The sequence below is a fragment of the Musa acuminata genome, chromosome BXJ2-7 (genome assembly GCF_036884655.1).
Source record: "Musa acuminata AAA Group cultivar baxijiao chromosome BXJ2-7, Cavendish_Baxijiao_AAA, whole genome shotgun sequence".
Lineage (NCBI taxonomy): Eukaryota > Viridiplantae > Streptophyta > Magnoliopsida > Zingiberales > Musaceae > Musa > Musa acuminata.
The window spans coordinates 22,329,568-22,352,366 of record NC_088344.1 but is presented as its reverse complement, the minus strand read 5'-3'; the positions used below and the strand labels follow the sequence as shown (position 1 = coordinate 22,352,366).

Below are 22,799 nucleotides of genomic sequence, written 5' to 3'. Positions count from 1 at the left end.
TAATTATATTTATAAGATTTTAGCGTCGTATTATATATTTAATTTGACATTAACTTTCGCACGTGCTCATCTTCTTTGTGGCTCCAAATCCACCGAGCCCTTCGCCCCGTTCGATCTGTCTCTGCTCGGGAACGGAGGTGAGCATTTTGTCCGAAACACCTCATTTTTCAGCGTAATGCATGGATTTTAGGGCTGATTTTGAGTTTTCTTCGATCGATTTCAGGTTGGTTCGATGATCGCGAAGACGGAGGAGGTATGTGAGCTGCTTCCTCCAGTATTGCCTTGTGGTTTGAGGGTGGGAGCTGACGGAACCAATCAGAGGGACGAGGAGGGTGATCATTTGCCCCTGTATGCCAACGAGGTCCTTCGCATGTTGATTTCGATCTGGAACGCATTGATCCATCGAAAATCCAAATGCATATTGTTTTGAATCCGAGGCCTATAATGACGTGCGCGTACATAATAATCTCTCGGTCCTTCGCGACCCGGCGACGCAACCGGGAATCCAAAGACGCGGAGGAGGAGGAATAGAGAGCGCGATGGGTCTGCAGGTGATGAGAACAACATCGCCACTTGATTTCTGATCCTCTTTTCCTGTTGTTGTGTTCTATTTTGCTAATTTTTCCCTTTTTTTTGGGGATGTGGTGACCTAATCTTAGAGCTCTGACTGTGCGTGTATGTTAGTCATAATGATCTTATTTTGCTTAGAACATCTGCAGTTCTTTGGCTGGTTATTCTTCGATTTGAACCTTTCAAGCTGTTGTATGGAGCCATATGCTGACATTCATGTAGTTTCATGGATCTGGAGAGCATGAATGCATGAGGCCCCTTTCTCAGTTAAGATCAGAGGCTTCCTTGATCATTTGGTGAAGGGTTGATTTAGTAGTTAGTGTCTGATCGATTTGTACAGTGATTAGCTTCTTGAGACTAGAAAGAATCTTTATGTCACCCCCTTTATTTTCTTTGTCGATATTGTTGGTTGAGTCCTTTTGAACTCTTCCATGGCCTAAGCCTCATAATGAAGGCAAGAACATGGCGATGGAAGGATAGGTAAGATGCATTGATCATATTACATGATGCAGAAGTGCGTCAGAAATGATCCGTTTGACTTTTGATGGGCCAAGAGACGTCTGATATTGAGTATTTTGTTGACCATAACTATAGATCTCACTCTTAAATTCTATCACAATTTGGAAAGTGTAGCTAAAATTATAGCTATGTGAAATTTGAAGCATCAGGGACTTTTGTTTTTAATTTTGGGTGATTAGTAGTCTTTGATTTGTATTTGTGAATGGAAATGATTTGTATTTTATAATTAGATCGGGGTTGCTTTGACAATTTCTTATAAGTAGAGTTGATCTTTTTAGATGATAAATTATATATCTTTCCTTGCAAAAGCTTGAAGAAGCCATATCGTGAAGGATGGAGTTTTAGTGTTCAGTCTGGTGAACGAGATTGATTTCACAAAGACCAGAGGAAGCTTGCGTCTGTTTAAAATCGTGCAATACACTAGAGATGCATGTTTTGAAAATCTATACATATGATGGATCAAAGACATGGTTAAAAATCTAGTGAGCTTCAGAGACAATCTTCCAACACTCTAGATGCTTGGTAAACAAACTTGTATGGAACTGTATAACTCTTTGCCTCACCCTCAAAGATATGCATTCATTACCTTTAACATGGAGAGCTTATTTTGAAGCTGCTTCAAAAATCTATTTGATAATGTTTCAATGTCTATTATCAGTTCTTCTACTTGTGTACCTGTTGGTAGATCTCATGCGCTCCTAATCTAGTTTTGGTTCTTGTAAGTAATACAATTTCTGATGTACTCTACAAGAACTCTAATAACATTTATTGGTCCGATTCGAAGTTGCATATCTGTATGCATAAGAGAAACTCGAATTTAGATTCTTTTCATCAATTTATATTTCATTGGGATCATAATTATAGTTGGAGCATCTTTGCAAGAGCATCCATCATCATTCAATTTTAAACTTTGGTATCCAATGAAAAATAGAGACATAATTTCATTTTTGTTATATTTATTGGTATCTTAATTTTATCAGATACAGCGAGGCTTAAACTCTTCACATGTTTGTGAATAATTGCTATAATGAGGAAGAAAAACCATAACGCCTGAAATTAGTGGCCCTAAAGTAATAAATATAATTGCTAGAATCTGCTATCAATTTCCCTCTGTCGATGTTCATGTTATGTGTGCATGTGTGCACACATGAGAAGAAACAACTTTTCCTAAATGATACTCTATTGCACACTTATTTTTGGACGCGAAAGAAAAAACATTTCTCAGAAGAGGAAAAGAAAAAAAATAAAAGAAGTCTTGGTCTTCTGCTCCCCATTTCTTCCAAATAGTTGAATTGAAAAGATGGGCTTATGTTTTGTGTTATTGTTATTATTTATCATTTCTTCTTATTTATGTCATTGAGGCTGTTCGGTCATTCATTTTTTTTTTCAGTTTTACTTAGCAGATGACCTTTGTTATAAGTAGTCTATAAGTATTAAGATTGTTTCTTTATCTGCTTCCTAGTTTCTGATTTATATTTATAAGTGTTTGCTTCTAAGAATCTGTCTTAATAGTATTGGTTATTGTGCCTCACAGTACATTCCGAGTCAATATATTTCTTTTATCTGCGAAAACTTAACTAGATGATGATATCTAATCTTTTGCAGGTAGATTTTGAAGAATATGCTGCAAAAGCTAAAACTTTGCCTGTAAATACTACTAACAAGAGCAAATTGATCCCGTATGGGCTTTACTAGCAAGCAACTGTCGGACCAGTGAATACTAGAATGTGCTTCTTAATATATTCTGATTCGTGATTTTCATTCTTTGCCAAACAAAATTTTGACACTTTTATCTTTTGTCTCTTTGCAGGCTGACCTGGTATATTCAATATGAGGGATAGAGCCAAATGGGAAGCTTGGAAGGCTTTTAAAGGTTTACAAAATCCACTTGAAAAATCTTATATATATAAATATAAATAAATATATATAACTTGTTGGACAAAATTTATTTCTTATTTAATATTAGTAAAATTGATAGGGGAGGAAGCCAAAGGAGGAGGCTATGAGTGACTACCTCACCAAGGTTAAACAGCTGCTCGAGGCAGCTGCTACTGCTGCTTATGCTACTTTGTCAAACCTTGCTCTATGTAGTACCATGTAAGCTGTTACCTTCTATCTTGAACTTGAATCTTCTAGTGGATTTGTTAGTTATGGATTTCATCTCCTTTGTGTCTAACAATTGACACTATCTGAAGTCTAATGCAGTATCTTATCATTTCATTAGTGTTTCATTCGAGTTAAGATGCATGCGGATGTCAAGTTTTTAGGTCAGCAAAGCTAAGTGTGGGCATGTTGAATAAGCATTACCTGCAGCCCATATATTTAGTGAAGCTTCATTGATTCCCAGTAAGACTGTAAATTGTCTGTTAGGTTCTGTTTATTTTTCTCTTCAGTACTACATGCTAGAGATCTTTTATCTTTGTTTAGTTTCTTCCCCTTAAAACCTAGGCGATCTGTGATAAAATTTTATTGAAAATTTAATAGTGATGAGTGTATATAACCTTGAAATGAAAAGGAGGCTTTTTATAGTTGTCTTCCTATAGTCTGATTATTTAGTGTAACAGTCATGGTAGAAAAATCCTGTATATTTTATCCGATCTTTTGCTATGACTTTTGGGCTTCTTTCTACATCCAAATTTGTATAGAATGTGTTTTGTGAAAGGCATGGATAGTTGTAATGCAGACATTGATCGAGTGTTTTATCTTTCAGTATGTCATCCGACATTTATTTGCTTATGGTCTCTTAAAAATCTGTGTCAAGCATAGTATTGGTTTTGATCACGTTGGCCTCAAAACTGTGATAGTTTTCTCTAATAGACTCGATTGCTCAAAAGGAACTTTGCTTTATGGAGTTAATTAGACAAGACATTCTTTTTTAGAAGAAAATGGTCAGTCTGATTCCAACAAACAAGATTTTCTTTTTCCTTTTTCCATTAGATTCTCGTTTGCTACCTCCAAATAATGTAGCTTACAATTCTGTTTTCCTATTTGCAACTCAAGCCTTTTGCCTTCCTTTTCTTCCATATCAACTACAGGAACGCAATGAATTTTGGGTTCTCAAATTTGTAATTTCATCAACTCTCTATTGAACTCAAGTTTGAATTCCTGGCATACTCTCTGAATGAGGTGGATTATTTTGTGTGTAACATGCATAGAGATTCCAGTAAATGCTAGTTCTTAGATCATGGCATGATTCTGTTCAACTCAAGTTTGAAATGACATGCATAACTGATCTTGGAAGAACAGCAAACAAAGATAATTTCTGATGGTAACTGGGATAAGTAGTATATGGTAGAAAATTTTTCGATGAAACTTTTCTGATGACGGCAGCAAAATGATTGTTGCAGTCAAAATTTTGATGAAGTCATTAAGTCATTGCAATTGGATTCTTGGTTTTTTCTTCATTTATAACGGTTGCCAATGCCTGTGTTTTTTTGCTGCAACTTCAAGCATTATGATTTTGTTGCTGCTGCATGGTTGACTGCAGTAGGAATTTGTCTCATACATATGTTGAAAGCATCAAGAACAATTTTAGTCAAACTGTGTTCTTAACTTTTTTTATTGTTTGAATCCAAACTCTCCTTTTCAAGTATCTTGCCTTCTTGATCACCTCTCTGGATGCTGATGAGCTTAAACTCTGCAATAAGAATAATTTGGCTTGGCTAAGTTTAAATGCTTGAGGAGAGGGAAAAACTCAAAATATCTTTCTTTTTCTTCTATTTTGTTTTATTTCTACATCTCTAGTGCCACATGATAAAGGAGATGACTTTTTGTTCTTCCTATTTGATATTTCTGTCCCTGAATTCTTTCTACATCTTTAGTGCGGCATGATTGCTTTAATAGAGCTTGGTTTCCTCGCAATGCTCATATAGATACTTGCCTATTGACAACTTCAACTAGAAATATTTGTCTGGTAGGTTGTACCTAAATGCTTCGAATTTTTTATTGTACTAACCTTGTTTGTGCTGAAATTTAGATGGATGAATATATTGACTTTCTAAACAGTAATAAAAACACAGATATACCTGGAGAAATATATATATATATATATATATTCAATCCATTTTAACTGACCTTTTGCTTTTAAACATGTCAGGGTGTCCTCGATATCGAAGTAAAGATCATGCTGGACTAGGATCCTAAAAGAAAGCAGGGCACCATTACTCCTTTGCCAGATCATTTTACAATTCATGCCCCAAAGGAGGAAGAGGAGTTACACTCCTGAAGAATTTGAATGCTACAACCTTTGTAGAAGGAATTAGGATTACATTTCTTCTTCATAAGCTTCCTTCCGGCATGTAACAAGACAAAGTTCTTCTGATTTATGTGGCTGAACTAGTCGTAGATTAACATGAAGGAAGATTGGGAGTCCTTAGACCCATATCTTAGTTTGTTCCAATCTTCTCAGGAGTGTTATTTGTTCTTATCATTTGTTTTGAAAACCGACGTGGTTACTCCCACAAATTTTTACTGTTTTGTAGACTTGATGTTAGTTATTTGAATTCGTATGTAACACTTCCAAAGCTGGAATAGTAGACTCAGATTGGTTGTTTAAATTCATTCAAAATTCTGAATATGTAATTTAGATATAATTTAACAATTTTTTCGAGTCTGGTATGTTCTTCTATCTCAATTGTCTTGTATTTCTTAACGGTGGCTTATCAGGACTAGTTGTTGATACTATGATATTCATCTAATGAATTTAACATGATGCAGACGTTGTTCTCGCTCCCTATTGAAATCACATTTCTGGAGAGAATGCATTTCCTACTATGATATGTGTGTTTAATCTTTTGCATATCAGTTAGAATTTTTTTTGGCCATTGTCAATTGCTTCAAACCTTGTAATTTTTTTATCTATTCAGTGATTAAAGGTTTGGTTTTCTATAGTATCAGTGCACACCTGTTGTTTTTCTATAGTATCGATTCAGTGATTAAAGGTTTTTAACGATGGATTGACTTGCAGCTTTGTTATTTGTTTTTGTTGTTGTTGTTGTGGACTTCACTCGGAAACAAAAAGTTGGAACATGTTTCCAAAAGATGATTGGTCAAATTTGCTGCCTTGCCTCTGATACCAGTCGTCCAAACCAGCAAAGTCTGAGGTCGAGAGAAGTTGTTGATATCATATGATCACTCTCTCTTTGAACTTGATGTAACAACATTGATACCATTTCTTATAGATGCCATCATATTAAGGAAACAACAAACAAAACATGAGATGAAAATTGAACTTTGTTATGGCCAATATTTACAAGAACAAACATCATTTTCCGTATAAGCTTTCATACAAGCAAGCTATGGATCCAACCACCAGGTCATAGTCGAATCAATAGGGGTGTCATCGGACTTCACGAGGGCTTCAATCCATTGCAGGAAGTCGTCATTATCATCTATGTTCTCCGTCTGCTCACACCCAACAATCTCGATCGATGATGACGACGAAGCCGCTGCGATCGTGGTTGAATCAGTGCTGGTGCCATACATCACCGAGGCTGGAATCGTGTCATCGGACATCAAGGAGGCATGGACCCGTTCCCGGCTCACGAAGAAGTCATCGTCGGTGCTGTGCATCTGCTCGCACGCAACCAAGTCTATCGACGACGATGAGGAGGAAACATCTGCGACCGTGGTCGAATCAAACCGAGTGTCATCGGGCATCGAGAGAAGATCGACAAGGCCCGGCGGTGAGGCCTTCGGGATGGTAGTCGTGGCTGTGTCGGTGTCATCCGACATCAGGAAGGCTTCAACCTCTCTGGCGAAGAACGCATCGTCGGTGCAGTTCTGCTCACCGCCAAGATCGACCGACGACGAAGACGAAGCCCAGAATGCTTCCAGTTCTTCCGTAGTTATCGGGAGCTCACCTCCACCAACGTCCGTTGATGATGGAGAGGCGGCTGCGACTCCGGCTTCGTTCGGTGCAACGGAGTCGACCGAGGAAAGATGACTCTCCGGGGGTGGGGGTGTCACAGCAGGAGCCAATGAGGGATGTTGCACCACCGCGGTTGGAGGTGGTGAGACGTCGGACTGCAATGCTCTGCTGGGATGTGCAACCAACTCCCAGAATGGCTTCTTTGAGAGAGTCGATGCTTTTGCCGAGAGAGTAGAAGATTCGTCTCTATTTCTCTTCCGCCCAACGATGCTGTCGCCGGTGACCGTGTCTGTCGCGGCCTCCGTTAAGGTGGTCTCCACCGTTTTGATGGTGGTGCCGCCGGAGTAGGCACAATGCGAGCTTCTCTTGACGTGACAGAGAACTCGTGTCTCGAAGCCGCCGGACGAACACATCTCGAACTCGTACATCGTCCACCCGGAGTTCTTCCGCCGACCATCGTTGAAAGAAAGGCAGCTCTTTCGCCCGACCACCATCTCGCGCCCGCCGACCATGGACTTAACGGTTTCTTGCTTTTTGTACAGAGTCCAAGAACCGCTGCCGGCCTTTCGATCGACGCGCGAGCCGCCGCTGTTCTTGGGCTTGCGCTCCGCAAAGAAATAGCCCTCCTGGCGATCGCTGCCTAGAAGATTCCACGGCTCGGTGCCGTAGACGTCCGCGAAGGCGACAGCGCGGCCAGGGAGGGGTGCGCCGGCGACCCAGTTGGCGAGGTAGTCAACCAAGAGTTCCTCCGCCGTGGGAAGGAACCTGTAGCCGCTCGGTACGAGGTCGATGGGCTCCATTGATGGACGACCAAAGACGGTTTCTTGACTAGGAGAGGAGAGGAAATCAACGAGGAGGAGAATGGAGCAGAGGAGAGGCGAGGGCGAGAAGACGGAATGAGAGTGGGAGAGGCGTGCGATATATATATGTAGGCAATGGGCGCGCAGAGTGATTCTTGAAGCGTGTTTCCTGTTCTGGATTCCGAATCCCCAAATTAATTATATTTATAAGATTTTAGCGTCGTATTATATATTTAATTTGAAATTAACTTTCGCACGTGCTCATCTTCTTTGTGTCTCCAAATCCACCGAGCCCTTCGCCCCGTTCGATCTGTCTCTGCTCGGGAACGGAGGTGAGCATTTTGTCCGAAACACCTCATTTTTCAGCGTAATGCATGGATTTTAGGGCTGATTTTGAGTTTTCTTCGATCGATTTCAGGTTGGTTCGATGATCGCGAAGACGGAGGAGGTGTGTGCGCTGCTTCCTCCAGTATTGCCTTGTGGTTTGAGGGTGGGAGCTGACGGAACCAATCAGAGGGACGAGGAGGGTGATCATTTGCCCCTGTATGCCAACGAGGTCCGTCGCATGTTGATTTCGATCTGGAACGCATTGATCCATCGAAAATCCAAATGCATATTGTTTTGAATCCGAGGCCTATAATGACGTGCGCGTACATAATAATCTCTCGGTCCTTCGCGACCCGGCGACGCAACCGGGAATCCAAAGACGCGGAGGAGGAGGAATAGAGAGCGCGATGGGTCTGCAGGTGATGAGAACAACATCGCCACTTGATTTCTGATCCTCTTTTCCTGTTGTTGTGTTCTATTTTGCTAATTTTTCCCTTTTTTTTGGGGATGTGGTGACCTAATCTTAGAGCTCTGACTGTGCGTGTATGTTAGTCATAATGATCTTATTTTGCCTAGAACATCTGCAGTTCTTTGGCTGGTTATTCTTCGATTTGAACCTTTCAAGCTGTTGTATGGAGCCATATGCTGACATTCATGTAGTTTCATGGATCTGGAGAGCATGAATGCATGAGGCCCCTTTCTCAGTTAAGATCAGAGGCTTCCTTGATCATTTGGTGAAGGGTTGATTTAGTAGTTAGTGTCTGATCGATTTGTACAGTGATTAGCTTCTTGAGACTAGAAAGAATCTTTATGTCACCCCCTTTATTTTCTTTGTCGATATTGTTGGTTGAGTCCTTTTGAACTCTTCCATGGCCTAAGCCTCATAACGAAGGCAAGAACATGGCGATGGAAGGATAGGTAAGATGCATTGATCATATTACATGATGCAGAAGTGCGTCAGAAATGATCCGTTTGTCTTTTGATGGGCCAAGAGACGTCTGATATTGAGTATTTTGTTGACCATAACTATAGATCTCACTCTTAAATTCTATCACAATTTGGAAAGTGTAGCTAAAATTGTAGCTATGTGAAATTTGAAGCATCAGAGACTTTTGTTTTTAATTTTGGATGAATAGTAGTCTTTGATTTGTATTTGTGAATGGAAATGATTTGTATTTTATAATTAGATCGGGGTTGCTTTGACAATTTCTTATAAGTAGAGTTGATCATTTTAGATGGTAAATTATATATCCTTGCAAAAGCTTGAAGAAGCCATATCATAAAGGATGGAGTTTTAGTGTTCAGTCTAGCGAACGAGATTGATTTCACAAAGACCATAGGAAGCATGCGCCTGTTTAAAATCGTGCGATACACTAGAGATGCATGTTTTGAAAATCTATACATATGATGGATAAAGACATGGTTAAAAATCTAGTGAGCTTCAGAGACAATCTTCCAACACTCTTGATGCCTGGAAAACAAACTTGTATGGATCTGTATAACTCTTTGCCTCACCCTCAAGGATATACATTACCTTTAACATGGAGAGCTTATTTTGAACCTACTTCAAAAATCTATTTGAGACTGTTTCATGTGTCTATTATCAGTTCTTCTATTTGTGTACTTGTTGATAGATCTCATGCACTCCTAATCTAGTTTTGGTTCCTGTAGGTAATACCATTTCTGATGTACTCTAAAAGAACTCTGATAACATTCAATGGTCCAATTCCAAGTTGCATATCTGTATGCATAAGAATAACTGGAATGTAGATCCTTTTCATCAATTTATATTTCATTGGATTCATAATAATAGTTGGAGAATCTTTGCAAGAGCATCGTCCATCATCATTCAATTTTAAATTTTGGTATCTAATGAAAAATAGAGACAATTTCATTTATGTTATATCTATGAAAAAAATATGAAGTTGGTATCTTAATTTTTTCAGATACAGCGAGGCTTAAACTCTTCAAATGTTTGTGAATAATTGCTACAATGAGCAAGAAAAACCATAACGCCTGAAATTAGTGGCCCTAAAGTAATAAATATAATTGCTAGAATCTGCTATCAATTTTCCCCAGTTGATGTTCTTGTTATGTGTGCATGTGTGCACACATAAGAAGAAACAACTTTTCCTAAATCATACTCTATTGCACACTTATTTTTGGACGCGAAAGAAAAAACATTTCTCAGAAGAGGAAAAGAAAACAAATAAAAGAAGTCTTGGTCTTCTGCTCCCCATTTCTTCCAAATAGTTGAATTGAAAAGATGGACTTATTTTTGTGTTATTGTTATTAATTATCATTTCTTCTTATTTATGTCATTGAGGCTGTTCGGTCATTCATTTTTTTTTCATTTTTACTTAGCATATGACCTTTGTTATATGTAGTCCATAAGTATTAAGATTGTTTCTTTATTTGTTTCCTAGTTTCTGATTTATTTTTATAAGTGTTTGCTTCTAAGAATCTGTCTTGATAGTATTGGTTATTGTGCCACATAGTACATTTCGAGTCAATATATTTCTTTTATCTGCGAAAACTTAACTAGATGATGATATCTAATCTTTTGCAGGTAGATTTTGAAGAATATGCTGCAAAAGCTAAAACGTTACCTGTAAATACTACTAAGAAGAGCAAATTGTTCCTGTATGGGCTTTACTACCAAGCGACTGTCGGACCAGTGAATACTAGAATGTGCTCCTTAATATATTCTGATTCGTTATTTTCAATCTTTGCCAAATAAAATTTTGACACTTTTATCTTTTGTTTCTTTGCAGGTTGACCTGGTATATTCAATATGAGGGATAGAGCCAAATGAGAAGCTTGGAAGGCTGTTGAAGGTTTACAAAATCCACTTGACAAATCTTATATATATAAATATAAATAAATATATATAACTTGTTGGACAAAATTTATTTCTTATTTAATATTAGTAAAATTGACAGGGGAGGAAGCCAAAGGAGGAGGCTATGAGTGACTACCTCACCAAGGTTAAACAGCTGCTCGAGGCAGCTGCTACTGCTGCTTATGCTACTTTGTCACGCCTTGCTCAATGTAGTACCATGTAAGCTGTTACCTTCTATCTTGAACTTGAATCTTCTAGTGGATGTGTTAGTTATGGATTTCATCTCCTTTGTGTCTAACAATTGACACTATCTGAAATCTAATGCAGTATCTTATCATTTCATTAGTGTTTCATTCGAGTTAAGATGCATGCGGATGTCAAGTTTTTAGGTCAGCAAAGCTAAGTGTGGGCATGTTGAATGAGCATTACCTGCAGCCCATATATTTAGTGAAGCTTTATTGATTCCCGGTAAGACTATAAATTGTCTGTTAGGTTCTGTTCATTTTTCTCTTCAGCACTACATGCTAGAGATCTTTTATCTTTGTTCAGTTTCTTCCCCTTAAAACCTAGGCGATCTGTGATAAAATTTTATTGGAAATTTAATAGTGATGAGTGTATATTACCTTGAAATGAAAAGGAGGCTTTTTATAGTTGTCTTCCTATAGTTTGATTATTTAGTCTAACAATCGTGGTAGAAAAATCCTGTATATTTTATCCGATCTTTTGCTATGACTTTTGGGCTTCTTTCTACATCCAAATTTGTATAGAATGTGTTTTGTGAAAGGCATGGATAGTTGTAATGCAGACATTGATCGAGTGTTTTATCTTTCGGTATGCCATCTGACATTTATTTGCTTATGGTCTCTTAAAAATCTTTGTCATGCATATATATTATTAAAAAAATGAGAAAAAAAATAATTTTTAAAGGTTAAAATCAAATGCCTTATCATATTCAAATATTTTTTTTAGTTTTAAAAAAATATTTTTTACGAAGTTAAATTAATAAGATTTGTGAGCCCCTTTTTCCATAAAGATGTTTATTTTATTGTAAGATTTCCCTAGAATAATCCTCAATGTTATATATTTTTGCATTGAGCATCTCATTTTTTTTTTTTTTTGCAGTTCAGTTTATTTTTCATAAATGATAAAACTATCATTAAATGATTAATTGATGGAAATTAAATTCTTTTTTATTTGGTTTTTATTTAGTTGAAACCCTTAAATTGTTCATTATTTTAATTTTATACATTACAAAAAGATTAGCATTATTAATATATAATTAAAATTATACATTTTCAAAATAACTAGTTAAAAATTGATTTAAACATTATAAAATAATAAACTAAGATCCATTTATATGATTATATTTTTATTTTTAAATAATATCTTTTATTTAATATGTCAAAGTTTGATGTGTCTTTTTTTAATGTCGTCATCCGATGCTCGACCATTGAGATGGCAATCGAAGCGATCTCCAATCTTCACTCACACAAAGTTTCACGAACCCTAACGTTAAGTATCTCCCTAGATTGTTTCTTATTGTAACACTTTGTGGATTTTATTTTCCTATGTTCTAGTTTGTTGGTGATGGTGTGTTCTTTGCGGAGCTTAGTGACGTCCTCACAAGAACCACTGAGCTGTGGACGGGTACTCCAGTGTTGAGGTCAGCATCGGTGATCATTATTAGAGCCGCCAGGACCCTGAACGTACTTGATATCGATCTCCAATCTATGTTAAGCCTTGGTGGTACACCCGATTTGGACTTCGTATCATAATTGTGTATGGTGAGAAGGGGAGAAGGATATTGGAGTTGACTTCTGTGGTCCAGTAAAGATTCAACTTTTTGGAAAATGGTGTGGAGCTCTACACCGAAGGTCAACAACAGAGGGCTTTGTGCAATTGCTTGGGCTATCTTTCTGGTACAAGCTTCTCGGAGGTGAGCTCATCGTTAGACATTTTGTCTGTGGCAATTTAATTTAGATTTTGTCTATCTTGCTTGAAAAAAAGGTTTTTCATTGGAATTGTTTGTCTAAGATGCTTGAAAGAACTTACAAGTGAGTGTGCCACATTCATGCAGTTTTTCATTGGAATCAGTTTAACAATTATGAGGACATTCTGGTTCTTCCTTGCATGGCCTTTGTTTAAATATGGGTTTGAGACTAGATGATTTGTGTGCAATTGGTTGTAAAGTGATTCCTTGCATTAAGTAAGCTTTCCATTCTTATTATGCATTTGTTGGTTGTAATCTTTTGGCCTCTGCTGTTCTAATTTTGGGGTCTTTAGCAACAATGCATAAAATGAAAACTATTCAGTCGATGATAGTGGTCAGACAACCATGGATGGATCCACAAATGACTTGACTACAGTTTCAGTTTGTTCATTAATACCATCTCATATATAGTTGTACACCTTACAATGCTTTAATAGAACTTGGTTTTCTAGCATTGCTCATATAACGACTTGCCTATTGATAACTTCAAACTAGAAATACTTGTCTGTTGTGTCTAAATGCTTCAAATTTTTTACTACAGTAACATTGCTTGTGCTGAAATTTAGATGGATGAATTTATTTACTTCCTAAATAGCAATGAAAACATAGATATCCCTGGAGAAATATATATTCAAGTTCTTAATGATCCCATTTTAACTGACCTATTACTTTTAGAGATTTAAATTTTAGAGTGACGAGAAGAATTTGAATGCTATAACCTTTGTAAAAAAAAAAGAATTGAGATTACATTTCTTCTTGATAAGCCAAAGTTTTTCTAATTTATATGTTTCTACTCGTCGTAGATTGAAGATTGGGAGTCCAATCTTTCCAGAAGTATTATTATTTGTTCCTTATCATTTGTTATTTGTTCTCAGGAGTGTCATTCCTTCTTAACATGGAGGAGAAGGGAGCATAGGAGAGGAGAGCAAAGTGAGAGTGAAGCGCTTATATGTTTGTAATGATAGATACGGCTGTTGGATCGTTTCTTGAACAGAATCCAAATCTAAATCCTGTGTTTCCTAAAGCCCCAAGATTAATTAATTAATTAATTAATTAGGTTTATATGTTTAATTTGATATATATATTTATTTCGAAATCAAGTTTTCCTATTTCTCTCCTGTCTTATTTTTCTCTATCCTTCCGTCCATAGTGTCTCCGAGATTCTCTATTCCTAACTCTCTATTGAACTCAAGTTTGAATTCGTGGCATACTCTCTGAATGAGGTGGATTATTTTGTGTGTAACATGCATAGAGACTCCAGTAAATGCCAGTTCTTAGATCATGGCATGATTCTGTTCAACTCAAGCTTGAAATGACATGCATAACTGATCTTGGAAGAACAGCAAACAAAGATAATTTCTGATGGTAACTGGGATAAGTAGTTTATGGTAGAAAATTTTTCAATGAAACTATTCTGATGACGGCAGCAAAATGATTGTTACAGTCAAAATTTTGATGAAGTCATTAAGTCATTGCAATTGGATTCTTGGTTTTTTCTTCATTTATAACGGTTGCCAATGCCTGTGTGTTTTTGCTGCAACTTCAAGCATTATGATTTTGTTGCTGCTGCATGGTTGACTGCAGTAGGAATTTGTCTCATACACATGTTGAAAGCATCAAGAACAATTTTCGTCAAACTGTGTTCTTAACTTTTTTTATTGTTTGAATCCAAACTCTCCTTTTCAAGTATCTTGCCTTCTTGATCACCTCTCTGGATGCTGATGAGCTTAAACTCTGCAATAAGAATAATTTGGCTTGGCTAAGTTTAAATGCTTGAGGAGAGGGAAAAACTCAAAATATCTTTCTTTTTCTTCTATTTTGCTTTATTTCTACATCACTAGTGCCACATGATGAAGGAGATGACTTTTTGTTCTTCCTATTTGATACTTCTGTCCCTGAATTCTTTCTACATCTCTAGTGCGGCATGATTACTTTAATAGAGCTTGGTTTCCTCGCAATGCTCATATAGATACTTGCCTATTGACAACTTCAACTAGAAATGCTTGTCTGGTCGGTTGTACCTAAATGCTTCGAATTTTTTATTGTACTAACCTTGTTTGTGCTGAAATTTAGATGGATAAATTTATTGACTTTCTAAACAGTAATAAAAACACAGATATACCTGGAGAAATATATATATATATATTCAAGTGCTTAATGATCCATTTTAACTGACCTTTTGCTTTTAAAAATGTCAGGGCGTCCTCGATATCGAAGTAAAGATCATGCAGGACTAGGATCCTAAAAGAAAGCAGGGCACTATGACTCCTTTGCCAGATCATGTTATAATTCATGCCTCAAAGGAGGAAGAGGAGTTACATTCCAAAAGAATTTGAATGCTACAACCTTTGCAAAAGGAATTAGGATTACATTTCTTCTTCATAAGCTTCCGGCATGTAACAAGACAAAGTTCTTCTGATTTATGCGCTTGAACTAGTCATAGATTAACATGAAGGAAGATTGGGAGTCCTTGGGCCCATATCTTAGTTTGTTCCAATCTTCTCAGGAGTGTTATTTGTTCTTATCATTTGTTTTGAAAACCGACGTGGTTACTCCCACAAATTTTTACTGTTTTGTAGACTTAATATTAATTATTTGAATTCGTATGTAACTTCCAAAGCTGGAATAGTAGACTCAGATTGGTTGTTTAAATTTATTCAAAATTCTGAATATGTAATTTAGATGTAATTTGACAATTTTTTCGAGTCGTAAGATGAATGGTATGTTCTTCTATCTCAATTGTCTTGTATTTCTTAACGGTGGCTTATCAGGACTAGTTGTTGATACTATGATATTCATCTAATGAATTTAACATGATGCAGATTTCTGGAGAGAATGCATTTCCTACTATGATATGTGTGTTTAATCTTTTGCATATCAGTTAGAATTTTTTTGGGCATTGTCAATTGCTTCAAACCATGGAATTTTTTTATCGATTCAGTGATTAAAGGTTTGGTTTTCGATAGTATCGATTCAGTGATTAAAGGTTTTTAACGATGGATTGACTTGCAGCAGCTTTGTTATTTGTTTCTGTTGTTGTTGTGGACTTCACTCGGAAACAAAAAAGTTGGAACATGTTTCCAAAAGATGATTGATCAAATTTGCTGCCTTGCCTTCGATACCAGTCGTCCAAACCAGCAAAGTCTGAGGTTGAGAGAACCTGTTGATATCATATGATCACTCTTTCTCTTTGAACTTGACGAAACAACATTGATACCATTTCTTATATATGCCATCATATTAAGGAAACAACAAACAAAACATGAGATGAAAATTGAACTTTGTTATGGCCAATATTTACAAGAACATAAAATTTTCTTTCCCTTCCAATGTTATGATATACATGAACAAACATCATTTTCCGTATAAGTTTTCATACAAGCAAGCTACAAATCCAACCACCAGGTCATAGTCGAATCAATAGGGAAGTCGTAATTATCATCTATGATCTCCGTCTGCTCACACCCAACAATGTCGATCGATGACGACGACGAAGCCGCTGCGACCGTGGTTGAATCAGTGTTGGTGCCAAACATCAGCGAGGCTGGAATCGTGTCATCGGACATCAACAAGGCATGGACATGTTCCAGGCTCGCGAAGAAGTCATCGTCGGTGCTGTACATCTGCTCACACGCAACCAAGTCTATCAACGACGATGAGGAGGAAACATCTGCGACCGTGGTCGAATCAATCCGAGTGTCATCGGACATCGAGAGAAGATCGACAAGGGCTGGCGGTGAGGCCTTCGGGATGGTAGTCGTGGCTGTGTCGGTGTCATCCGACATCGGCAAGGCTTCAAGCTCTCCGGCGAAGAACGCATCGTCGGTGCAGTTCTGCACACCGCCAAGATCGACCGACGAAGAAGATGAAGCCAAGAATGCTTCCAGTTCTTCCGTAGTTATCGGGAGCTCACCTCCACCAACGTCCATTGATGATGGAGAGGCGGCTGCGACTCCGGCTTCGTTCGGTGCAACGGAGTCGACAGAGGAAAGATGACTCTCCGGGGGTGGGGGTGTCACAGCAGGAGCCAATGAGGGATGTTGCACCACCGCGGTTGGAGGTGGTGAGACGTCGGATTGCACCACCGCGGTTGGAGGTGGTGAGACGTCGGATTGCACCACCGCGGTTGGATGTGGTGAGACGTCCGACTGCAATGCTCTGCCGGGATGTGCAACCAACCCCCAGCATGGCTTCTTTGAGAGAGTCGATGCTTTTGCCGAGAGAGTAGAAGATTCGTCTCTATTTCTCTTTAGCCCAACGAAGCTGTCGCCGGTGACCGTGTCTGTCGCGGCCTCCGAGGTGGTCTCAACCGTTTTGATGGTGGTGCCGCCGGAGTAGGCACAATGCGAGCTTCTCTTGACGTGACAGAGAACTCGTCTCTCGAAGCCGCCGGACGAACACATTTCGAACTCGTACATCGTCCACCCGGAGTTCTTCCGCCGACCATCGTTGAAAGAAAGGCAGCTCTTTCGCCCGACCACCATCTCGCGCCCGCCGACCATGGACTTAACGGTTTCTTGCTTTTTGTACAGAGTCCAAGAAATGCTGCCGGCCTTTCGATCGACGCGCGAGCCGCCGCTGTTCTCGGGCTTGCGCTCCGCAAAGAAATAGCCCTCCTGCCGATCGCTGCCGAGAAGATTCCACGGCTCGGTGCCGTAGACGTCCGCGAAGGCGACAGCGCGGCCAGGGAGCGGTGCGCCGGCGACCCAGTTGGCGAGGTAGTCAACCAAGAGTTCCTCCGCCGTGGGAAGGAACCTGTAGCCGCTCGGTACGAGGTCGATGGGCTCCATGGATGGACGACCAAAGACGGTTTCTTGACTAGGGGAGGAGAGGAAATCAACGAGGAGGAGAATGGAGCAGAGGAGAGGCGAGAGGCGCAGGGGCGAGAAGACGGAGTGAGAGTGGGAGAGGCGTGCGATATATATATGTAGGCAATGGGCGCGCAGAGTGATTCTTGAAGCGTGTTTCCTGTTCTGGATTCCGAATCCCCAAATTAATTATATTTATAAGATTTTAGCGTCGTATTATATATTTAATTTGACATTAACTTTCGCACGTGCTCATCTTCTTTGTGGCTCCAAATCCACCGAGCCCTTCGCCCCGTTCGATCTGTCTCTGCTCGGGAACGGAGGTGAGCATTTTGTCCGAAACACCTCATTTTTCAGCGTAATGCATGGATTTTAGGGCTGATTTTGAGTTTTCTTCGATCGATTTCAGGTTGGTTCGATGATCGCGAAGACGGAGGAGGTATGTGAGCTGCTTCCTCCAGTATTGCCTTGTGGTTTGAGGGTGGGAGCTGACGGAACCAATCAGAGGGACGAGGAGGGTGATCATTTGCCCCTGTATGCCAACGAGGTCCTTCGCATGTTGATTTCGATCTGGAACGCATTGATCCATCGAAAATCCAAATGCATATTGTTTTGAATCCGAGGCCTATAATGACGTGCGCGTACATAATAATCTCTCGGTCCTTCGCGACCCGGCGACGCAACCGGAAATCCAAAGACGCGTAGGAGGAGGAATAGAGAGCGCGATGTGTCTGCAGGTGATGAGAACAACATCGCCACTTGATTTATGATCCTCTTTTCCTGTTGTTGTGTTCTATTTTGCTAATTTTTCCCCTTTTTTTGGGGATGTGGTGACCTAATCTTAGAGCTCTGACTGTGCGTGTATGTTAGTCATAATGATCTTATTTTGCCTAGAACATCTGCAGTTCTTTGGCTGGTTATTCTTCGATTTGAACCTTTCAAGCTGTTGTATGGAGCGATATGCTGACATTCATGTAGTTTCATGGATCTGGAGAGCATGAATGCATGAGGCCCCTTTCTCAGTTAAGATCAGAGGCTTCCTTGATCATTTGGTGAAGGGTTGATTTAGTAGTTAGTGTCTGATCGATTTGTACAGTGATTAGCTTCTTGAGACTAGAAAGAATCTTTATGTCACCCCCTTTATTTTCTTTGTCGATATTGTTGGTTGAGTCCTTTTGAACTCTTCCATGGCCTAAGCCTCATAATGAAGGCAAGAACATGGCGATGGAAGGATAGGTAAGATGCATTGATCATATTACATGATGCAGAAGTGCGTCAGAAATGATCCGTTTGACTTTTGATGGGCCAAGAGACGTCTGATATTGAGTATTTTGTTGACCATAACTATAGATCTCACTCTTAAATTCTATCACAATTTGGAAAGTGTAGCTAAAATTGTAGCTATGTGAAATTTGAAGCATCAGGGACTTTTGTTTTTAATTTTGGGTGATTAGTAGTCTTTGATTTGTATTTGTGAATGGAAATGATTTGTATTTTATAATTAGATCGGGGTTGCTTTGACAATTTCTTATAAGTAGAGTTGATCTTTTTAGATGATAAATTATATATCTTTCCTTGCAAAAGCTTGAAGAAGCCTGTGAACGAGATTGATTTCACAAAGACCAGAGGAAGCTTGCGTCTGTTTAAAATCGTGCAATACACTAGAGATGCATGTTTTGAAAATCTATACATATGATGGATCAAAGACATGGTTAAAAATCTAGTGAGCTTCAGAGACAATCTTCCAACACTCTAGATGCTTGGTAAACAAACTTGTATGGATCTGTATAACTCTTTGCCTCACCCTCAAAGATATACATTCATTACCTTTAACATGGAGAGCTTATTTTGAAGCTGCTTCAAAAATCTATTTGATAATGTTTCAATGTCTATTATCAGTTCTTCTACTTGTGTACCTGTTGGTAGATCTCATGCGCTCCTAATCTAGTTTTGGTTCTTGTAAGTAATACAATTTCTGATGTACTCTACAAGAACTCTAATAACATTTATTGGTCCGATTCGAAGTTGCATATCTGTATGCATAAGAGAAACTCGAATTTAGATTCTTTTCATCAATTTATATTTCATTGGGATCATAATTATAGTTGGAGCATCTTTGCAAGAGCATCCATCATCATTCAATTTTAAACTTTGGTATCCAATGAAAAATAGAGACATAATTTCATTTTTGTTATATTTATCGGTATCTTAATTTTATCAGATACGGCGAGGCTTAAACTCTTCACATATTTGTGAATAATTACTACAATGAGGAAGAAAAACCATAACGACTGAAATTAGTGGCCCTAAAGTAATAAATATAATTGCTAGAATCTGCCATCAATTTTCCTCAGTTGATGTTCATGTTATGTGTGCATGTGTGCACACATGAGAAGAAATAACTTTTCCTAAATGATACTCTATTGCACACTTATTTTTGGACGGGAAAGAAAAAACATTTCTCAGAAGAGGAAATGAAAAAAAAAAAAAAAGAAGTCTTGGTCTTCTGCTCACCATTTCTTCCAAATAGTTGAATTGAAAAGATGGGCTTATGTTTTGTGTTATTGTTATTAATTATCATTTCTTCTTATTTATGTCATTGAGGCTGTTCGGTCATTCATTTTTTTTTTCAGTTTTACTCCGCAGATGACATTTGTTATAAGTAGTCTATAAGTATTAAGATTGTTTCTTTATCTGCTTCCTAGTTTCTGATTGGTCGAGTCCCTCGAGGTTACACTAAGACGCTGATTGGATCCTGATCCCCACTAGAAGTCTGCCGGAGACTTCCGTTTCACGTGCTGAGGGTGTCGCGTGACTCGTTAGTAAAATAGTGGGAGCATATTAAGATAGAAGTCCATATCTTGATAGTTTATTTCTTGCAAAATCTGCATGTTATTCATTTTTGCTACATCTTTATTTTCAGAAAATGTCGCTTTCAAATCCCTTACGTGGCATACTTGATGTCAACCGCCTCACTGGTCCAAATTATACGGATTGGCTCCGTAACTTGAGAATTGTTCTCACAGCGGAGAAAATCGTGTACGTCCTTGATACAGTGATGCCTACGCCCGAAGAAGGGGCAAGCGAGGATGAGATCGCTCGCTACGTGAAGTACATTGATGACTCCACTCTTGCTCAGTGCTATATGTTGGGCTCTATGACTCCAGAGTTACAGAGACAACATGAAAAGATGGATGCCAGATCCATTCTCCTACATGTCCGTAAATTGTTTGAGGAACAGGGAAGGACTCAACGATATGAGATATCCAAGAGCCTTTTCCGCGCTAGGATGACTGAGGGGACATCGGTTCAAAACCATGTCCTAAAGATGATTGAGTGGATAGAGAAACTCACAGGTCTAGGAATGGTCCTAGAGGATAACTTGTGTGTGGACATTGTGCTTCAGTCCCTACCAGATTCCTTTTCACAGTTCATAATGAACTTTAATATGAACAAGCTTGAGGTGACTCTCCCAGAGCTCCTCAATATGTTGAGGGAGGCAGAGAGTACTATTAAGAAAGAGAAGCCAGTTCTCTACACTGGTGAGACCAGAAAGAAAAGGAAAGCAGAAAGGTCCCTTAAGAAGGGAAAGGGCAAGGGCAAACAAGGTAAAGCAAAGGTTGCTAAGAAAGACCCAACAAAGGACAAAGGCCAGTGCTTCCACTGTGGTAAAGATGGGCACTGGAAGAGAAACTACAAAGAGTACCTTGCAGAAAGGGCGAAACAAAAGCTTGATGAAGCTTCAGGTACATTCATGATCGGTCTCCATTTGTCAGACTCTTATGATAACACATGGGTATTAGATACCGGTAGTGCTTATCATATATGTAATTCGTTGCAGGTTCTGGCAAGGCCTAAGAGACTAGAGAGAGGCGAGATGGACCTCAAGATGGGTAATGGAGCAAAAGTTGCTGTTTTAGCTGTTGGCGAGGTCGCCCTACATCTGCCTAGTGGAGCTTTTATTGCATTAGATGCATGTTATTTTGTTCCTTCTATTATCAAAAACATTATCTCCATTTCATGTTTAACAGTTAGTGGATATAAATTTGTTTTTGAGAACAATGGTTGTTCGATATTATTAGATGATAAGATCATCACGAAAGGAACATTGCATAATGGTTTATTTATGTTAGACACCACTCCACATATCATGAATATAAATATGTCCAAAAGGAAACGAGATGAGTTGAACAGTGCATACCTGTGGCATTGTAGGCTAGGTCACATCTATGAAAGAAGGATTCAAAAGTTGCTAAATGATGGATATCTAGATCCATTCGACTATGTGTCATATGCAACTTGTGAGCCTTGCATTCGTGGAAAACTGACCAACTCTCCATTTAGTGGAACTGGAGAGAGAGCCACTGAGTTGTTGGAACTCATACATAGTGATGTATGTGGACCCATGTCAACTCATGCCATTGGAGGTTACTCCTACTTCATTACATTTACTGATGATTTCTCAAGGTATGGATATGTGTACTTAATGAAGTACAAGTCCGAGGCCTTTGAGAAATTCAGAGAGTATAAGAATGAGGTGGAGAACCAGACTGGAAAGAGTATCAAAACTCTTCGATCAGATCGAGGAGGTGAGTACTTAAGTACAAAGTTTACTCACTTCCTCAAGGACCATGGGATATTATCCCAATGGACACCTCCTTATACACCTCAGCTCAATGGTGTCTCTGAAAGGAGAAATCGTACATTATTAGATATGGTACGGTCCATGATGAGTTTCGCTGACCTACCCATCTCATTCTGGGGATATGCCCTAGAAACCGCAGCTTACCTTCTGAACAGAGTTCCAACTAAGTCGGTGGTGTCTACACCATATGAGATATGGAAAGGGAAGAAGCCTGATCTTAAAGTAGTTAAGATTTGGGGCTGCTCTGCCCATGTTAAAAGACACAACCCCGATAAGTTAGAATCAAGGACAGGGCGATGTAAATTTGTGGGATACCCCAAGGAAACTTGTGGGTATTACTTCTATCATCTCGAGAACCAAAAGGTCTTTGTAGCTAAGAGAGCAGTGTTCCTTGAGAAGGAACACATTCTTGACGGAGACAGTGGGAGA

General features: G+C 38.9%; 2 long non-coding RNA genes and 1 pseudogene across 4 annotated transcripts; all 3 read left to right on the top strand.

Annotated features, from left to right (window-relative positions):
* The first annotated feature begins 164 nt into the window (after window positions 1-164).
* Window positions 165-5,698, top strand: LOC135617349 (uncharacterized). The gene is made up of 4 exons (XR_010488699.1): window positions 165-551; window positions 2,695-2,962; window positions 3,068-3,186; window positions 5,186-5,698. It is a non-coding gene; the product is annotated as an uncharacterized LOC135617349 (long non-coding RNA).
* A 2,483-nt stretch (window positions 5,699-8,181) lies between these two features.
* Window positions 8,182-15,528, top strand: LOC135617347 (uncharacterized). Of its 3 annotated transcripts, XR_010488696.1 has the most exons (8): window positions 8,182-8,504; window positions 10,655-10,776; window positions 10,860-10,922; window positions 11,028-11,146; window positions 11,274-11,395; window positions 12,505-12,863; window positions 13,793-13,847; window positions 15,116-15,528. It is a non-coding gene; the product is annotated as an uncharacterized LOC135617347 (long non-coding RNA). The 3 variants fall into 3 exon arrangements; XR_010488694.1 differs by lacking the exon at window positions 13,793-13,847; XR_010488695.1 differs by lacking the exon at window positions 15,116-15,528 and having other exon boundaries at window positions 13,793-15,106.
* Window positions 13,125-13,326, top strand: LOC135618110 (small nucleolar RNA snoR143; annotated as a pseudogene).
* Window positions 15,529-22,799: the final 7,271 nt, after the last annotated feature.